This window comes from Neoarius graeffei, chromosome 5 (assembly GCF_027579695.1).
Source record: "Neoarius graeffei isolate fNeoGra1 chromosome 5, fNeoGra1.pri, whole genome shotgun sequence".
NCBI classification, from domain to species: Eukaryota; Metazoa; Chordata; class Actinopteri; order Siluriformes; family Ariidae; genus Neoarius; species Neoarius graeffei.
In genome coordinates, this window is record NC_083573.1 from 15312500 (window position 1) to 15331727 (window position 19228).

General features: G+C 45.9%; 1 long non-coding RNA gene across 1 annotated transcript in view; it reads left to right on the forward strand.

Moving 5' to 3' along the window:
• The window catches only part of LOC132885902 (uncharacterized), a 79161-nt gene extending 72265 nt beyond the window's left edge, over positions 1-6896 (forward strand). The window contains exons 2-3 of the long non-coding RNA XR_009654639.1: positions 5884-5986; positions 6402-6896. This is a non-coding gene — a long non-coding RNA (uncharacterized LOC132885902). The remainder of the gene's footprint in view (positions 1-5883; positions 5987-6401) is intronic.
• The last annotated feature ends 12332 nt before the right edge of the window (positions 6897-19228 follow it).

Genomic DNA, 19228 nt, shown 5'->3' on the forward strand with positions numbered 1-19228 from the left:
ATGTATTTGTGTTCTTGAAAACATATTTGAACAATGTATTATTGAATATGTTAAAAAGTTACAACTAGGTTAAATTATTAATTATATTACTTGATTAATGACAAATAAAATGGGGAAAGACCTTGGTCCAAAATCATTCCTCACTCTCGCATACATTTCAGTTCATAAAACAAATGTGGTGTTATCCAGAATAAGGAGAAAAATAAGGCTAAACAGGAACAACCATCAATGTGTTTGGGGGCATTTTGGGACAGGGGAAAAAGAAGAGCATTGGGGAAGACAAATGGCGAGGGAGAGGAGCGGTCAGGGGGCCTCACAAGGGGATTAGGAACTTGAGCTGCATCCAGGAAAAGGGAGTGGGGGGAAAGGGAAGAGGGTAAAGAAATCCACATGGTTGTGCATTAATGGAGGCTCTGGCATCAATGTGGCAGTGTACCACTGGGCCAAGACTTTGAAGCACTCATGAGTCTCTTTTTCCCCTTCCCAGTGCTCTCTTCAACAGTAGGACATGAAGGCAGGGTAAAGTGCAGTCACTAGGCTTTGTGATTTTGATATGAGGCATGATGCATTTGGGACATGTAGTGTCTCTCAGGAACTCCTGTAGGATGCACACTTACATAATCAGTTTAAAAAATAATAATAATAATGATGCATACAGTACATACATACTGTCATGCAACGGAGTCAAAGATGAACGCAAATGCAGTTCAGAGTTTTATAAAAGAAACTGGCAAACAGATCCAAAACATGAAGCAAATAGATGTAAACAGGAACAGGCAAATAATCAGGTGACCAGCGAACAATAATACAAGTAGGGATGGAATACTTGATACTGATGTTTCGATGCTGTGTTAAGCTTCTGAATTTTCAAAACACTGCTCCAAAGTGTGGTTTAAAATGATGTTGTCATGTGACCATGGCTAAGTGATTGTGGCAGTGGGGGTGTGGCCAAGTGTCAGTTTGTGAATGGAAGGCAGGGTCGGGGAAGGTGAGTAGCAAAGTCAATACACCTGTTGTGTGTGTGTGTGTGTTTGTTGCAGTGACGGTGGAGGATAGAAAAGGAGGGAGAGAGCGAAGAGAGGGGATCACTCCTGACCAGAACATGTGTGTGTGTGAGAGTGAGTGAGTGAGTGAGTGAGTGAGTGAGTGAGTGAGTGAGTGAGAGAGCGAGCAGCAAATGAGCGAATGAAGCTGAAAAGCAACAAAAGTACAAGAAATAGAGTTGTGTGTGAACATCATCTCCTGCCTGCTGTGCTTCAGTACTCCACCCACATCAAGGGCTTACTACAGTGGTGGTGAAAGCCAGGAATACTGAAGGGACACATGGAGTCCTCCCCATTCAAGGACCTGGTCCATGCCCTCATTACCACCCAACAGAACCAGCACCAAGCGCTGATCACCCTCCAAAAGGAGCAAGAACAACGCTTCAAAGCCTTGCTGCTGGCCCAGCAGGAAGCTGGCCAGGCGTTCCAGCACCTGCTCGTGTCAGTGGGGTCTTGACTGCCACTGCAGCAGACCTTCCCCATGTCATCCTCACAAAGATGGGAATGCACGATGAGCTGGAAGCCTTTATATCGCTCTTTTTGCAAGTGGCCAAAGCATGGGTGTGGCTGGTCGAGCAGCGCAAGTGGCGCCTACTTCTGTTACTGGCTGGAGAGGCACAGCTCACCACACAGCAGCTCCCTCCAACAGTCGGCTTGTCTACACAGACCTGAAGTGTGTCAGCCACTCCTCGGAACAACACTGTCAGCGCTTATGGATGCTGACACTGAAGGAGGTCGGCTGGCCATTCACATTTGGTCAACAGCTCCAGGACACCTGCCGATGGTGGCTGAGGGTGGACGACCGTGATGCCAAGGGGATCATTGACCTGGTGACACTGAAGTAGTCATCATGTGATTTCTGGAAGGAATGGTGGCATGGGTCCAGTGTCATCACCCAGTGTCACTGGATCAAGCCATCAAGTTGGCGGGGGACCATTTGGTGGTGGTTCCGGCGGCAGGTGGACATGTCACCTCTTCTCTTTCTCTCTCTCCTTCTCCTTCCTCCCCTCTCTCCTCTTCCCATCCCTGCCCTGTTCCCCCACCACAGAGGCAAGGGCTGGCTCCCCCCCCAGCTGGCCCGCCGCACCCGTGGTGTCCTCCCGTCTTTCCCTTCTGTGTCTGTGTCTTCTCCCCCCCAGGTGAGTGACTCCCATAATGCAGGTGCAGAGGTGAAGCCTGGGCCAGTATGCTGGCGCTGTGGGGAGCCCGGGCATCTCCAGGGTCAATATTCCACAATGGATGTGGGAGCTGTGGTCTGGATCCCTGATGCACCAGAGGCCACCCTCGATCGGGCCAGAGAGTATTGTATACTGCTGAGTGTTCAAGGGGATATGTATCATGCGTTGGTGGATTCCGGCTGTAATCAGACCTTAATCCACCAAAGCCTGGTGCAAGGTGAGGCACTGGGGAGAGCACAAGTGGCGAAGGTTATGTGTGTACACAGGGATATTCACAATTATCCATTAGTGTCCATCCACATTCTATTTCGGGGAGAAAAGCATAGCATAAAGGTGGCGGTTAACCCATGTCTTACCCACCCGCTTATTCTGGGGACTGTTTAGAAGCTTAATGGAGCATATAATGGGGGTGGGTCCTGTGATAATATGTCACAGGGGAATCCCAGTGTGGCATTGACTGGGGACGCTGTCACAGAGCTGCCTACGTCAGTGCCGTGTCAGGGCGATATGAGGAGTGAGGAGCAGCTTGCCCCTCATCCCTCTCTCGAGGATTCCCTTGAGGATTTCCAGTTAGAGCAGTCATGAGACAAGACTCTGCGTCATGCGTTTGACCAAGTGAGAGTAATCAATGGTCAATCTCTCCAGCCAAATGTGACACCCTCCTTCCCATATTTCACTATTATTAAGGATAGGCTGTATTGAGTGATGAGAATAGAGAATACAGTTTATTGCCATTTACACAAGTACACTGCAGTACAGGTACATTAGAATTTTTGCTTCAAAAACATTAAAAAAAAAAAAGCAAGCGAGACGATGTCATGCTCCGCCCCGGACTTCCACTCCGGAGATTACTTATCTCCCAGGTCAGCGCTAATCCGGATCCAGGAGGGGAATTCCATCTAGCCTGCATTTCACTTCCTGGTTCTCTCTGCTGTGTATAAATGAGCTGTTCTCAGACCCTGACTTTGCCAGAATGTCTTGTTTTGCTATTCTAGCCATTTCTGTGCCTTTATTGTGCTTCATGGTTTTTACTCAAGCTATTTTTCTAGTTCATGGTTTTTGCACTAAGGGTTTTTTCTAGTTCACGTTTTTTTTGCTCTAGTGTTTTTGTCCTTGTCTGTCTCGTGTTTTTGTCAAGTTTTTTGTCTCTTTGTACCTGGACTATTTTTGCCATTTGTTTGTTTACCTTTTTTGCCACGTCCTTTCCCTGGATTAAATCTCATTATTTATTGGATTACTGCCTGTGTGTTCTGCTTCTGGATCCTAATCTCACCACCCCTAACAGACAATTTACAAATACAAAACAATATACATTCTAAAATAAAAAAACACACTATAATACACAATTATAACAATAACAAATAAACAGTGAGAGTACTAAATAGAGCTGTGTAAGGCCTTCATTAAACTGAATGCAACTGTATAGAATTAAATATATAATAAAGCAGGACACTGAAACTGGCAAACAGTTAACCCAATTGTTAACCTCAAAGAGCCATAGGGAACTTGTATTCCATGCGGCTCACTTTAATCCAATGGCCTAACACTTAGGACAAGATAAAACACTAGCCTGAATAATGGCCCGGTTCTATTGACCAGGGATTCGTGGAGATGTCCATCGGTGGGGTGCAGCATGCCACAAATGCTAATTAGTACACTCCAAAAGCGCCTTTGCATCCTCTCCCTCTAATCGAGACCCCCTTTGAGAGAATTGGCATAGATCTCATCAGGCCATTAGATCAGTCAGTACGGGGATCTCACTTTATTTTAGACCTAGTGGACTATGCAATGCAATATCTGGAAGCAGTGCCTCTCCGCAATATTTCAGCATGCAGTATTGCAGAGGCACTCTTCCGTGTTATCTCCCTGGTTGGGATTCCGAAAGAACTCTTGACTAAGCAAGGCACTACATTTATGTCACGCACACTGCGCGAACTATATGGGTTATTAGGAATTAAATATATCAGCACTAGCGTCTAGCACCCACAAACAGATGGCTTAGTGGAATGATTCAATGAGACACTTAAAAATTTAAATCAGAAGTTTGTAAGTGAAGATGCATGTAATTGGGATAAATGGCTTGACCCCCTGTTATTCACAGTATGAGAGGTCCTGCAAGCCTCCACAGGATTTTTATCATTTGAATTGTTTATATGGGTGTAAGCCTTGTGGCATTTTGGATGTGCTGCAGGAAAATTGGGAGGAGGGACCTTCACCTAGTAAAAACGAAATTGAATACATTCTTGATCTGCGTGCAAACCTCCACACCCTCACACATTTAACCCAGGAGAATTTACAACAGGCACAACAACGTCAAGCCCGGCTGTACAACAAGGGCATGCACCTTAGAGAGTTCACCCTGGGAAACAAAGTACTCATGTTATTACCCACATTGAGCTCCAAATTAGTTGCCAAGTGGCAAGGGCCCTTTGAGCTCACCCGGTGAATCAGGGACATTGACTACGAGTTGAGGCGAATGGATAGGGGCGGGGCACTGCAAATATACCACCTCAACCTGTTAAAATGTTGGAACAAGGGAGTCACTGTGGTATTGGTGTCAGTAGTTCTGGAGAAGGCAGAGCTGGGGCCTGAGGTAAAAACGAAAGTAATGACTCAAACTGCTCCAGCCCCTTGTGGAGACCACCTCTCATCGGCCCAACTCAGAGAGGTTACCAGATTGCAAAAGGAATTTTCCGATGTGTTCTCACCCTTTCCCAGGTGCACCCACCTCACAGAACACCACATTGGAATGCCACCAGGAGTCGTGGTGCATAGCCACCCTTACTGCTTACCTGGACACAAAAAAAGGTGGTTTGGGATGAACTCAAGGCCATGATCGAAATAGGCATAATCGAGGAGTCACACAGTGACTAGAGCAGCCCGGTGGTCCTGGTTCCCAAGACTGACAGGTCGGTCAGGTTCTGTGTGTACTACAGAAAAGTCAACATGGTGTTTAAATTTGATGCATACCCAATGCCTCACATCGATGAGTTGCTTGATCAATTAGGTGTTGCTTGCTTTTATTTGACACTGGACTTGACGAAGGAATATTGGCAAATCCCCTTGACTCTATCCCAAGAGAAAATGGCCTTTTCCACACTGGATTACACCAATTTATCACACTTCCTTTTGGGTTATTTGGGGCACCTGCTACATTTCAGTGGTTCATGGACAAGATCCTCCGCCCCCATGCTGCCTATGTAGTGGCTTACCTCGATGACATCATTATTTACAGCAATTTACAATTGGCCACAGCACCTTGAACAGCTTAGGGCCTTCCTAGAGTAGCTGAGGCATGCAGGTTTCACAGATAACCCAAAAAAGTGTGCAATTGGGCGGGTTGAAGTACGGTATCTGGGTTTCCACTTGGGTCACAGGCAGGTGCGTCCCCAAATTGATCAGACTGCAGTGATTGTGGCCTGCCCGAGGCCCAAGACCAAAAAGGGATTGAGACAGTTCCTGGGGCTGGCTAGCTATTGTTGGAGGTTCATACCTAATTATTCAGATGCCACCAATCCACTGACTGATCTCACTAAAAAGAGAGCACCAGATCCGGTCCAGTGGACGGAGCAGTGCCAACAGGCCTTCACTAAGCTAAAAGCTGCACTGTGTGGGGGCCACTCCTACACTCCCCTGACTTCTCTCTCCCCTTTATTTTGCAGATGGATGCATCGGACAGAGGGCTGGGGGCTGTTTTGTCCCAGAAGGTGGAGGGTGAGGAACGTCCCGTGCTGTACATTAGCCGCAAGCTCTCGATGTGTGAAAGTAAGTACAACACCAATGAAAAAGAGTGCCTGACCATCAACTAGGTGGTCCTCACTCTCTGATACTACCTGCTGAACCCTCTGTTCAGAGCACACGCCCCTCCAGTGGCTCCACCATATGAAGGATGCCAATGCATGGATCATCCATTGGTATCTCACTCTCCAGCTGTTCAAATTCTTGGTGGTCCACAGGCTGAGGGCGCAAATGGTGGTGACAGACTTCCTGTTCCGTTGGGGGGGGGGGGAGTCTGCTTCAAGCCGGACAGCTCCCTGGCCTGAGTCGGGCAGTGGGGGTATGTGGCAGTGGGGGCATGGCCAAGTGTCGGATTGTGAATGGAGGGCAGGGCCAGGGAAGGTGAGTGGCAAAGTCAATACACCTGTTGTCAATTAATGTTGTGTATGTGTGTTTGTTGCAGTGAGGGTGGAGGATAGAAAAGGAAGGAGAGAGTGAAGAGAGGGGATCGCTCCCAACCAGAACACATGTGGGTGTGCACCTGTCTGTGTATGTGAGCAGCAAACAAGCAAGTCAAGCTGAAAAGCAACAAAAGTACAAGAAATAAAGTGGTGTGTGAACATCATCTCCCGCCTGCCGTGCTTCAGCACTCCACCCACATCAGGGGTTTACTACAGTGATGCTTTGATGTGTTTCACCCACATGACAGTGTGATTGATTTAGTGTGTGATAGGCTAGATGCATAGCTATAGCAGTAGTCGTCACTCAGCAGATTAAGGCTCTGTGTTACTGCTTGAAGGGGTGGGGGTTTGAGCCCCAGCATTGTTAATGTGAGACATCGTTTCTTTATCTTCCCTTATTCAGTTTCATTTTCTATTAGCAGAATCAGTTACTGTACATTAACTGAAACTTCATTCTGCCGTAGATGAAACATGTTCCACAAAGAAAGCACATTAAAGCAGCCAACACTCCAACCTCAAAACCCATGTGGTTATTTTTTCAAAGATGGGTAAAACATCGAAATAATGCCAGCACGATTGCTTGGAACATTTCAGTGTTTCACAAAGCCTCGCTTTGACCACCACTAAATACAAGGGCATATCCAAAAACTCAAAGTCAGGTAGCAAGGCAAGATAATAAAAACAACTGAGTTACTGTTCAAAGTCTGTTTTATAAAGGGTGTGTGCATGATTGAAAACAGGTGTGCATGATTAGAACTCAGTGAGTGTGAACATCCCGAGGAGTGTGGTGCTGGGGATTGTAGTCCATGGTGGCCATGTTTGTAGGCCATGGTGTGTTCAGAAATGGAATTTCATTTGGATTCCTGTGCTAGTGTGATTGATTGATCCATCCATCCATCCATTATCCGTAACCACTTATCCTGTGCAGGGTCGCAGGCAAGCTGGAGACTATCCCAGCTGACTATGGGCGAGACGCGGGGTACATCCTGGACAAGTCGCCAGGTCATCGCAGGACTGACACATAGAGACAAACAACTATTCACACTCACGTCATTAGTTTTCTTTTGTTACAGACATGTAAAAGTTTTTTCCTTTACCTGACATGTTTCAATGTTGACAGGGAGGGCACACCTCCGTAACATCAGCTGATTACAAAAGCACGTCACACACCAACATCCGGGTGACCCTCTGATGAAGACGGAAGTTACACCGTCGAAACATGTCAGGTAAAGGAAAAAACATTTACATGTCTGTAACAAAAGAAAACTAATGACTTGATTTAATAAGAAGACATAATGAACGTGACACATCTATTATTCACACTCACATTCACACTTACGGTCAATTTAGAGCCACCAATTAACCTAACCTGCATGTCTTTGGACTGTGGGGAAAACTGGAGCACCCAGAGGAAACCCACACAGACATGAGGAGAACATGCAAACTCCACACAGAAAGGCCCCCCCCATTGACCAGTGGGCTCAACCCCAGAACCTTCTTGCTGTGAGGCGACAGTGTTAACCACTACCCCACCAAGCTGCCTTTGATTGATACATACATACTTAAAACAAAATATTATGAGTTTAAGTGCAAGATTTTTTTAAAAAGGTAATCTTACATTTTAAAGAATAAAGATACCACAAGAAAATGAGAGAAAAAACTAATTTTTTTTTACCAATGTAACAAATATTTGTTTAGTATGCCTAAGAATTATATATATATATATACACACATATATATGTATACACACACAGCCTTGCCAATGTTGTATAATGTCATACATTATCCAGTTTGGAGGTAAATATATATAATTAAATTTTAAAAAATTATTTAAGACAGGGCTTTTCAAAGTGTGGGGCGCGCCCCCCCTGGGGGGCGCCAGACTTCTTCAGGGGGGGGCGCAACGTGAGAGACAAAATGGATCGATTTTAGTACCTAAAGCTACAGTGAGTGAGGAGACAAAGTCTGGGCCAAGCAAAAAAACCAGAGCCTCCAGGATGTTGCGATTTGCAACTTCAGTGCAAATTCAACCAATCCCCGCGAATTCAGGGCAGTGTTGCAATTATATCCAATCACCGCAACTTTCCCGCAAATTTGACCAATCATTGGCGTCGTCTTGAGGTGACGTCGGCAAACTACCTTCCGCCTTACTTCCGTGTGTTCAAGAGAAGCAGCATGCGCGCAGTGTTGCCAGATTGGGAGGTGTCAAGTGCATTTTGGCGGGTTTTGAACATATTTGGACTGGAAAACGTCAGCAGTATCTGGCAACACTGAAAGTGTGTTATGTTTACAGTGAAGGATTGTGTGCACTTTATTTTTTTTTTACTTAATACAAGAAATTAATGGATGCCAACATTTTTGCCAAAATGGTATTTTATTTTCCATTGTTTAGGCAGCTTCAGCATCATACTGTGAGATTCTGTTCAAATTGTTTTTTTCTTCTATGAAGCCTGAGCCATTTATTTAATTAGTTTATAATTATTGTTTAATTTAGTCTTCAGGATAGACTGACTGTACACAGTACTAGTATTAATAGTTTTTTTTCTTATATGATAGCTGAGGCATTTATATTATATTTTAAGGTAAATTCATGTTGTGCTGTGAGGTTCTATGCACTTTAACTTTTGAACCAACAGGTGCATTTGGATAAGTAAAGCCTATTTTTCTGCATTTTTGTAGTCCTGGTAATCTTTTATATTGGTAAAGTTGTTTATAGGACCATTTCTCAGTGTCTTTGTTTTTTTAATCAAAAGTTTTTCAGTAATAACTTAATATTTAACATATCACTCAATTTTAATCACAAAAAGAGAAAATCGCAACAATTTCTCGCAACTTTCACTTCCTCCCACAATGTAATCGCAACAAAAACCTAAAAAACACCGCAACTTTCATCGCAATTTTTTTTTGGAAAACCCCCCGCAACATCAGACATTTTAGCCCGCAACAATCACAAAAAAGGCCCGCGAAATCCTGGGGGACTGAAAAAAGAAGGAAGTATGACCACGATTATTTAAAGTTTGGATTTTCATGGACTGGATCTGAAGATGCTCCACTGCCACAGTGTGTTGTCTGCCAAGAGGTGCTAGCTAACGATGCTATGAGATGTTTAAAATGTGTAAAACAAGATGTTTTAAAAAGCACAGATGTTTAAAATGTGAAAAATAAAAAAATAATGTGTACAACAACCATTTTTTAAAAATACGAATAGAACATTAAGTATAGCAACAACAAAAATTGTAAGGGGGGGGGCGCGGTTGTTTATTTGCTCTCCGAGGGGGGGGCTGACTCTCCCACACTTTGAAAACCCCTGATTTAAGAAATACATTTTATATATATATATATATATATATATATATATATACACACCAGATACAGCAATATAATAATTAGCATAATACTGGGCTGGAAGGATTAGCACATCATACAGTTTAAATACAGAATTACAGTATATGGGGAAAAGTTGAAGGTTTTAGGTCATCTCATCTCATTATCTCTAGCCACTTTATCCTGTTCTACAGGGTCGCAGGCAAGCTGGAGCCTATCCCAGCTGACTACGGGCGAAAGGCGGGGTTCACCCTGGACAAGTCACCAGGTCATCACAGGGCTGACACATAGACACAGACAACCATTCACACTCACATTCACACCTACAGTCAATTTAGAGTCACCAGTTAACCTAACCTGCATGTCTTTGGACTGTGGGGGAAACCGGAGCACCCGGAGGAAACCCACGCGGACATGGGGAGAACATGAAAACTCCACACAGAAAGGCCCTCGCCAGCCACGGGGCTCGAACCCGGACCTTCTTGCTGTGAGGCGACAGCGCTAACCACTACACCACCGTGCCGCCCAAGGTTTTAGGTATTAAAAGAAAATAAATTGAACAGGAATTTTGAATTACTGAGGTAAGGATTTTCAGAGTTTTATAGACACTGAATGACTTCATGATGGAAGATCTGAGTTTGAGAGTGATAAAATCCATGTGTGATTTTAAAAGCAAGCTTTTGTAAGGATTTCAACATGATATAGGTAATGAGAGATAACCAATGAAAGACTGCAGTTTAATAGAAAACCAGAGTAACCATAATTAGATCAATGTGTAAGACTATTTACTTAATCTTGAAGAGACTGAAGACTGAAAATTAATTTAGCAGCAATGTTGAACATACCCATAAAGAGACAAATGATCATTTCAAGGACTTGAGGGACATGCCTGACGGAGCTCAAGAGAGGTCTCTTATCTACAATTGACTTGACCTGATTGCAGTAACAGTGCACAGAATCCACATTTAATCGAAATCTTAATGACTAGCCAAAACTATAAAGCGCTAATAATGGTGATCAGAGTATCCTGTGTGTATGGGATGTATGTGTATTTAATATTAATTTAATTCTGCAGTAGTATGTTTCAATGGCATAAAGTTGTAAAGCGGGCGTAAAGAAGATATCAAATCATCTGTTATGATGTGTGCATTTGCTTGTGTGTGTGTGTGTGTGTGTGTGTGTGTGTGTGTGTGTGTGTGTGTGTGTGTGTGTGTGTGCGCCACATGAAAAGGAGGAAGACTTGCTACATTTTCTAGTTGGTCCACAGGAGGGCAATACCATAAAAAATGTTAGCCATTTAAAGTTTGTAATATTGGGATCAGATATACTGGATTCTGTAAAAAGACTATGTAAATTAAATTTCACAAAAATGAAAATCAGGTTGACGTTTGTAATAATTTTGAAAAAATAACACTGAAGTAAATGGACAAGAAAACTATCATGCCATCTCCTTGGACAGACCTTCTGAGGAACTTAAGATGAGCTCCCTGGCAGCTTCAACATGGAGAAGAGCTTTGTGTGCCACAGATTGAGGTAGTTGGTTGTATGGTTTCACATCGTAAATGGCCTGGAGATAACTGTACAGCCTTCTAGCTTTCCCTGCGGCAGCACGTGATCATCTATTGCATTCCTACTATACTACTGCAGCTAGGAATAAGAGCGGAGATGTAATAATAATAATAATAATAAACAACAAACAGTCATTTCTAGTATCTTTCTCACACTTACAGACACTTTACAAATTGCATGCGATTATGGGGGCACTTCATGCCCTGCTGAACATTCCAGAAAAAACACAGACAGACATCAGACATGAAAACACTGAAACACTACTTATGTAACTCAGAAAAAACCCCACACAATTACAGAAACAAAAAAAGAGAGAGAGAAAAAAATTGCATTTGAAAAATCCAACTGTGAGCTTTATATACAGTACACTGGAGGATGTGTACTAAAATGGAAAATAACGTAAGACAGAAACATAAAAAGGTGTTCTGGATGGCGCTGGGCTTCTATGGTAGATAAATTAATTAGAACAAAATAGATGATAAATGGAAAAGATGACACAGTGCACACAAGATAAGGGCTTTACAGATGAAAAGAGGGTTAGGTGGTGTTGTAGGATTGTGTGAAGAGGTGTTTTGACCTGAGTATTGAAAGATTTTATTTATTTTGCAGGTACTGAGGCCTAATTCCATGTTATTCAAACAAATATTTGGAGCTATTACCTCGAGTGGTGACTATGAAAACGGTGATAAAAATGACAGCACATTATCCTTCCTTTTATTTAAAAAAAGCTTCTAATGACATTGAGAATCTACACCAGACAGTTCAAAGAGACAAGGCTTCACTAAAGTACCTAGGGTAAAGTAGGGTAGGCAACATTGGAGAAATAAGAAAGAGTAAGCTAGATTTTAAAAGTATCCAACCAAAAAAATCCCACCCCTCCCTGCAAAACCAGTCCTCCAAAACACATGAACGTGGACTGCCTAACTATTGCTGGAGGACAAGGAAAATAACAAAATCCCCCCAAAACATAACAAAGATAATTACTTGTCTACCAGAAATTTAGCAACCATCACTTTTCAGGCTCTTCAACTCCCTCAGTGGCCACCTGTGGCAGCAGGGGCGTGGTCAAGCGCCGGTCTGTGACAGGAGGGTGGAGCCAGGGAAGGTGAGTGGCAGAATCGCTACACCTGACGGTAATTAACCTGTGTTTTGTGTGTGTTTTCCCAGTAAACCGCTCCCTATTTAAGGAGGCTGAGAGAGAGCAGAGGGAGCGCAACCCGGGATTGGATGCAGAGTGTGTGTGTATGGGTGTGTGTGTGTTTACGCTGCTTCGACTGAAAAGTTGGAAAAATAAATAAGCCTTCTCTGCCTCCAAACGTTGTCTTGCCGTCCTCTGTGCTCCACCCACACTTGATCCGCGCTACAGTGGTGCCGAAACCCGGGAAGGTGGAGCACCAGCTTTGCAGCCCCATGGAATCCTCCCCGTTCGCAGACTTGGTCCACGCCCTCGCCACGGCTCAGCAGACCCAGCACCAGGCACTCATCACGCTCCGAAAGGAGCAGGAGCGCCGCTTTGAAGCCCTGGTGCTGGCCCAGCAGGAAGATCGAGAGGCGTTCCGGCGTCTCCTCGCGTCGGCGGGGTCCACCAGCGGCCCGGCCGCGGGCCCGTCTCCCCTCACCTTGACCAAGATGGGCCCACAGGACGACCCCGAGGCTTTCATCACCTTGTTCGAGCAGGTCGCCGAAGCCTCGGGGTGGCCGATGGAGCAGCGCGCGGCGTGCCTCCTCCCCCTCCTGACGGGAGAGGCGCAGCTGGCCGCACTACAGCTCCCCACCGACTGCTGGCTGGCCTACGCCGACCTTCGCCGGGCCGTCCTCCAGCGCGTGGGGTGCACGCCCGAGCAGCAGCGCCAGCGCTTCTGCGCGCTGCGGATGGAGGAAGTCGGCATCCCGTTTGCGTTCGGCCAGCAGCTCCGGGACGCCTGCTGGCGGTGGCTGAGGGCCGAAGATCGCGACGCCGAGGGAATCATCGACCAGGTGGCGCTGGAACAATTCATCGCCCGCTTACCAGCCGGAACCGCGGAGTGGGTCCAGTGCCACCGCCCGGCTTCACTGGATCAGGCCATAGGACTGGCGGAGGATCATTTGGCGGCTGTTCCGGCGGCAGGACAACTGGCGACATCGTCTTCTCTCTCCTCTTCTCTCTCTCTTTCTCCCCCCCCTCCTCCCACCTAACTCAGGAGAATTTGTGGCAGGCCCAGGAACGGCAAGCCCGCCTGTACAACAAGGGCACGCGCCTTAGAGAGTTCACTCTGGGAGATAAGGTACTCATCCTGTTGCCCACGTCGAGCTCCAAATTAATCGCCAAATGGCAAGGACCCTTTGAGGTCACATGGCGAGTCGGGGACGTCGACTATGAGGTTAGGCGAACGGACAGGGAGGGGGCACTACAGATCTACCACCTCAATCTGCTGAAACTCTGGAACGAGGAGGTCCCCGTAGTGTTGGTGTCGGTAGTTCCGGAGAAGGCGGAGCTGGGGCCAGAGGTCCAAAAAGGGTCATTGGCATCGCGTACCTCTCCGGTCCCCTGTGGAGACCACCTCTCCCCGACCCAACTCACGGAGGTCGCCCAGTTGCAGGCCGAGTTTTCGGATGTGTTCTCGCCCCTGCCCGGTCGCACTAACCTCATAGAACACCACATAGAGACGCCCCCGGGGGTAGTAGTGCGTAGCCGTCCTTATCGATTACCCGAACACAAAAAAAAGGTGGTTCGGGAAGAACTTCAGGCCATGCTCGAAATGGGCATCGTCGAGGAGTCCCACAGTGACTGGAGCAGCCCAGTGGTCTTGGTTCCCAAGGCCGACGGCTCGGTCCGGTTCTGTGTGGACTATAGAAAAGTCAACGCGGTGTCTAAATTCGACACGTACCCAATGCCTCGTATTGATGAGCTGCTCGATCGACTAGGCACGGCTTGCTTTTACTCGACACTGGATTTGACGAAGAGATATTGGCAGATCCCCTTGACTCCATTATCCCGGGAGAAAACGGCCTTTTCTACACCGTTCAGCTTACACCAGTTCGTCACACTTCCGTTTGGGCTGTTTGGGGCGCCCGCTACGTTTCAGCAGCTGATGGACTGGGTCCTCCGCCCCCACGCCACCTATGCGGCCGCTTACCTAGACGACATTATCATTTATAGTAATGACTGGCAGCAGCACCTGCAACACCTGAGGGCCATCCTTAGGTCGCTGAGGCGGGCGGGACTCACTGCCAACCCGAAGAAGTGTGCGATTGGGCGGGTGGAAGTACGGTATCTGGGCTTCCACTTGGGCAACGGGCAGGTGCATCCCCAAATTAATAAGACAGCAGTGATTGCGGCCTGCCCGAGGCCCAAGACCAAAAAGGGGGTGAGACAGTTCCTGGGGCTGGCTGGCTACTATCGTAGGTTTATACCTAATTATTCAGACGTCACCAGCCCGCTGACTGACCTCACTAAAAAGGGGGCGCCAGATCCGGTCCAGTGGACGGAGCAGTGCCAGTGGGCTTTCTCTGAGGTAAAGGCTGCACTGTGTGGGGGGCCACTTTTACACTCCCCTGACTTCTCTCTCCCTTTTTTGTTACAGACGGATGCGTCGGACAGAGGGCTGGGGGCTGTTTTGTCCCAGCAGGTGGAGGGGGAGGACCGCCCGGTCCTATACATCAGCCGGAAGCTGTCAGTGCATGAGGGGCGCTACAGCACAATTGAGAAAGAGTGCCTGGCGATCAAGTGGGCGGTCCTCGCCCTCCGTTACTACCTGCTGGGGCGCCCTTTCACCCTCTGTTCGGACCACGCGCCCCTCCAGTGGCTCCACCGCATGAAGGATGCCAACGCGCGGATCACCCGTTGGTATCTGGCACTCCAACCCTTCAACTTCAAGGTGGTCCACAGGCCGGGGGCGCAGATGGTCGTGGCGGACTTCCTCTCCCGTCAAGGGGGGGGAGTCGGCTGCGGGCCGGATGGGCGCCCGGCCTGAGTCGGGCAGTGGGGGTATGTGGCAGCGGGGGCATGGTCAAGTGCCAGTCTGTGACAGGAGGGTGGAGCCAGGGAAGGTGAGTGGCAGAATCGCTACACCTGACGGTAATTAACCTGTGTTTTGTGTGTGTTTTCCCAGTAAACCGCTCCCTATTTAAGGAGGCTGAGAGAGAGCAGAGGGAGCGCAACCCGGGATTGGATGCAGAGTGTGTGTGTATGGGTGTGTGTGTGTTTACGCTGCTTCGACTGAAAAGTTGGAAAAATAAATAAGCCTTCTCTGCCTCCAAACGTTGTCTTGCCGTCCTCTGTGCTCCACCCACACTTGATCCGCGCTACACCACCATCATTGAAAAGCCATACGAATGTGCAATCTGGTTTGACCTCTTGCTTTATCCAACCTCTTTTTCATCATAACCATTTTTAATTCTTTCTTTCTTTCTTTCTTTCTTTCTTTCTTTCTTTCTTTCTTTCTTTCTTTCTTTCTTTCTGTTTTTTTTTTTTTAGCAGCGCAAGCTGTTGTAGGTATAATGTTAAATGTAACTGGAAATTTTGGCTGCCCTTTCTCTGCCATTCTTGTGTGACTAGCTCACTAGCTTGAGTAATATGCCTGCCTAGCCTTGTGAAAGATTCTGGTCTCATACAATGAGTGCACTGGCAGAGTACGTGCAGAGAGACAGGCATATACCAGTGCATCTCAAACAATTAGAATATTGTGAAAAAGCTCTGGTTTTTTTTCATAATTTAATTCAAAAAGGTAAACTTTCATGTAGTCTATATTTATTATGTGTAAAGTGAAATATTTCAAGCCTTTCTTTTGTCTTAGTTTTGGTGATTATGACTTATAACTCATGAAAATCAGAAATCCAGTATCTCAGATTATTAGAATATTTCCTAAGATCGATCAAAAAAGGATTTATACAACAAAAATGTCCAACTTCTGAAAAGTATGTTCATTTATACACTCAATACTTGGTTGGGGCTCCTTTACCATGAATTATTGCATCAATGTGACATGGCATGGAAGTGATCAGCCTGTGGCACTGCTGAGGTGTTATTGAAGTCCAGGTTGCTTTGAAAGCAGCCTTTAGCTCATCTGTATTTTTGGGTCAGGTGTTTCTCATCTTCCTCTTGACCATCCCCCATAGATTCGCTATGGGGTTCAAGTCAGGCAAGTTGGCTGGCCAATCAAGCACAGTAATATCATAGTCAGCAAACAATTTGGTATTAGTTTTGGCACTGTGGGCAGGTGCTAAGTCCTGCTGGAAAAGGAAATTGGCATCTCCATAAAGCTTGCCAGCAGATGGAAGCATGAAGCACTCTAAAATCTCCTGGTAGATGGCTGCATTGACTTTGCACTTGATAAAACACAGTGGACCAACACCAGCAGATGACATGGCACCCCAAATCATGTCAGACCATGGAAACTTCACACTGGACTTCAAACCCCTTGGATTCTGTGCCTCTCCACTCTTCCTCAAGACTGCAGGACATTGATTTCCAAATGGAATGCAAAATGTACTTTCATTTGAAAAGAGGACTTTGGACCACTGAGCAACAGTCCAGTTCTTTCTCTCCCTATCCCAGGTAAGATGCTTTTGAGATTGTCTCTGGTTCAGGAGTGGCTTGATATTAGGAATGCGATAGTTGTGGTTAACGATCTCCTCCAGTTGGCTGATAATGGGTTTTTCAATATCCTTTTCTTCTGAGACTTAAGTGCAGCTTTTGACACAGTCAATCACAATGTTCTCATTTCTCATCTTTCCTCCATTGGAATTTCTGATCTAGCCTTACAGTGGTTCAGGGTATGACTTTAAACTGCATATAGTCCTGGGCATGACTTTAAACTGCAACCGGTGGTGAGTCTCAGGTCCAGGAGGACTTGAGTATTGGGGAAAGTGGAGTTACTCCTTAATCACCATTGCTCCCAGGTTCACTCTGACCCAGAGTGGTAGCACCTGCCTGAGTTCCAGGTATGGGTTAAATAGTATATCACCAATAAGGTGCTGGCAGCAGGGCACTTTTTGGTGCAATGTGGCAGATGAACCCAACAAGGTCAATGGCACACCACCTGATGGCATGTGGAAGAGCCACTCAAATGGCCAATGGATGGCATCACTCAGCGAGTCAGTTATCACTGTGAGGCAACTTCCATACCTGTCAGGTCTGTGGCACTTTTGTGCACCACTTGGCATCAGGTCTGGAGGTCAAGAGAGACAACACGATGGGGGCACAACATCGTTTGTCTTACCTTACCAAGGCACTTCATTAGGAAAGGAGAAAGAAAGCCCTGTGGTGATGGAGTAAATGCGATAGCAGCAGGTCTGAGAAGCTGGAAGTTGCTAGCAGGAACTTTACACACAGGCAGCTTGCATTTAATGGTTGCAGCCTCGCTGAAGCTCTGGGTAACAGCAGGCCAAGGCAGCATTAGGGGTGTCCAGGCAGCCCTATTTAGGGAGAGCACTTCCTGTCCTGGAAAGGGAAGCCCCTACAAAAGGTAGGGTAAAGAAAGCTTACCCAGTCCTTACCTGGCTGGCTCACTGTAGCCAGCAGGTCTCCATAATAGTGGTAAAAAGATGAAAAATATGAAATTGATAGTTGGGACTTGGAATGTCTGCATCATGTTGGACAATGATAAGAGACCTGAGCATAGAACAGCTCTGATCATGAAGGAACTAGATCACTACAGCATTGACATTGCTGCACTCCAAGAGACAAGGCTTGAAGGCCAAGGATAAGTGCAAGAGAGTGAATACACCTTCTTCTGGAGAGAGAATATGGACAGAAGAAAAAATGCAGGAGTTGCTTTTGCCATTTCGAATAAGATAGCTAGCAAACTGCCATCACTACCAGTGGGAATATCTGAGTGAATCATAAGTTTACATGTACCCACAGGGAATGATCATTACCTAAACCTGATCAATGTGTCTGCACCTACCATGACCTATTTTGATGAAGAAAAAGAAGCCTTCTATCACAAATTAGCTGATGTAGTACACAGGGTACCTCAAGTAGAGAAGCTTCTGCTACTGGGAGATTTCAATGCAAGAATAGGGAATGATCATGTAATATATGAAGGTACTATTGGGAAATTTGGCAAGGGAAATAGGAATGCAAATGGTGAACTCATGCTCAACTTTTGTACTCAATGTGAACTATGCATCACAAATACCTACTTTCGCCAACCAGACAAAAAATACTTCACCTGGTGCCACCCAAGATCTAAACACTTACATTTCCTTGATTATGTCATGACTTGTAGATCCAACATGAAAGAGATTCTGTCAACAAAGGTAATGCGAGGAGCTGAATGCTCAACAGATCAGTATATGGTCCAATTAAAGCTGAGACTCAGACTTGTATTTCCTACACACAAGTGAGCAGCCTCCACAAAAAATAAGAAACTAGACATAGACAAGTTGAAGCATGATGAGACACAGTGCAAACTCAAAATAGCTATTACAACTGCTCTACAGGAAAATGCCCCTAATCAAGAAGACACAAAAAATGTTGAGGACATGTGGCAGTGGCTGAAAGATATTGTGTACACAACTGCAAGTGATATACTTGGACAGCAGAAGAAAAGTACACCAGACTGTTTTCAAGAACAGGCCAATTCTATCCAAGCTTTGTGAGAAGAAAAATGCAAAATTTACAACCTACATCTGAAAGAGAACTCCGATAAAAGCATGAAAGCTTCCAAAGATATTAAAGTGAAACTGCAGCGAGAAATCAGAGCCATGAAAGACAGATGGTGGTGCAAGAAAGCTGAGGAACTACAGAAACTGGCAGACAGCAAGGACTACCATGGATTATTTGCCGGATTGAAGACTCTCTATGGACCAAGAAGCAATGTAGTGGCACCAGTGAAAAGTGCTGATGGAAGTATACTCCACACAAACCTGGAAGACATACAAAGAAGGTCAAAGGAGCATTTCTCCAATCTCCTAAGCTAGCAAGGGTCAGCCGATCCTGAGACATGTCGCT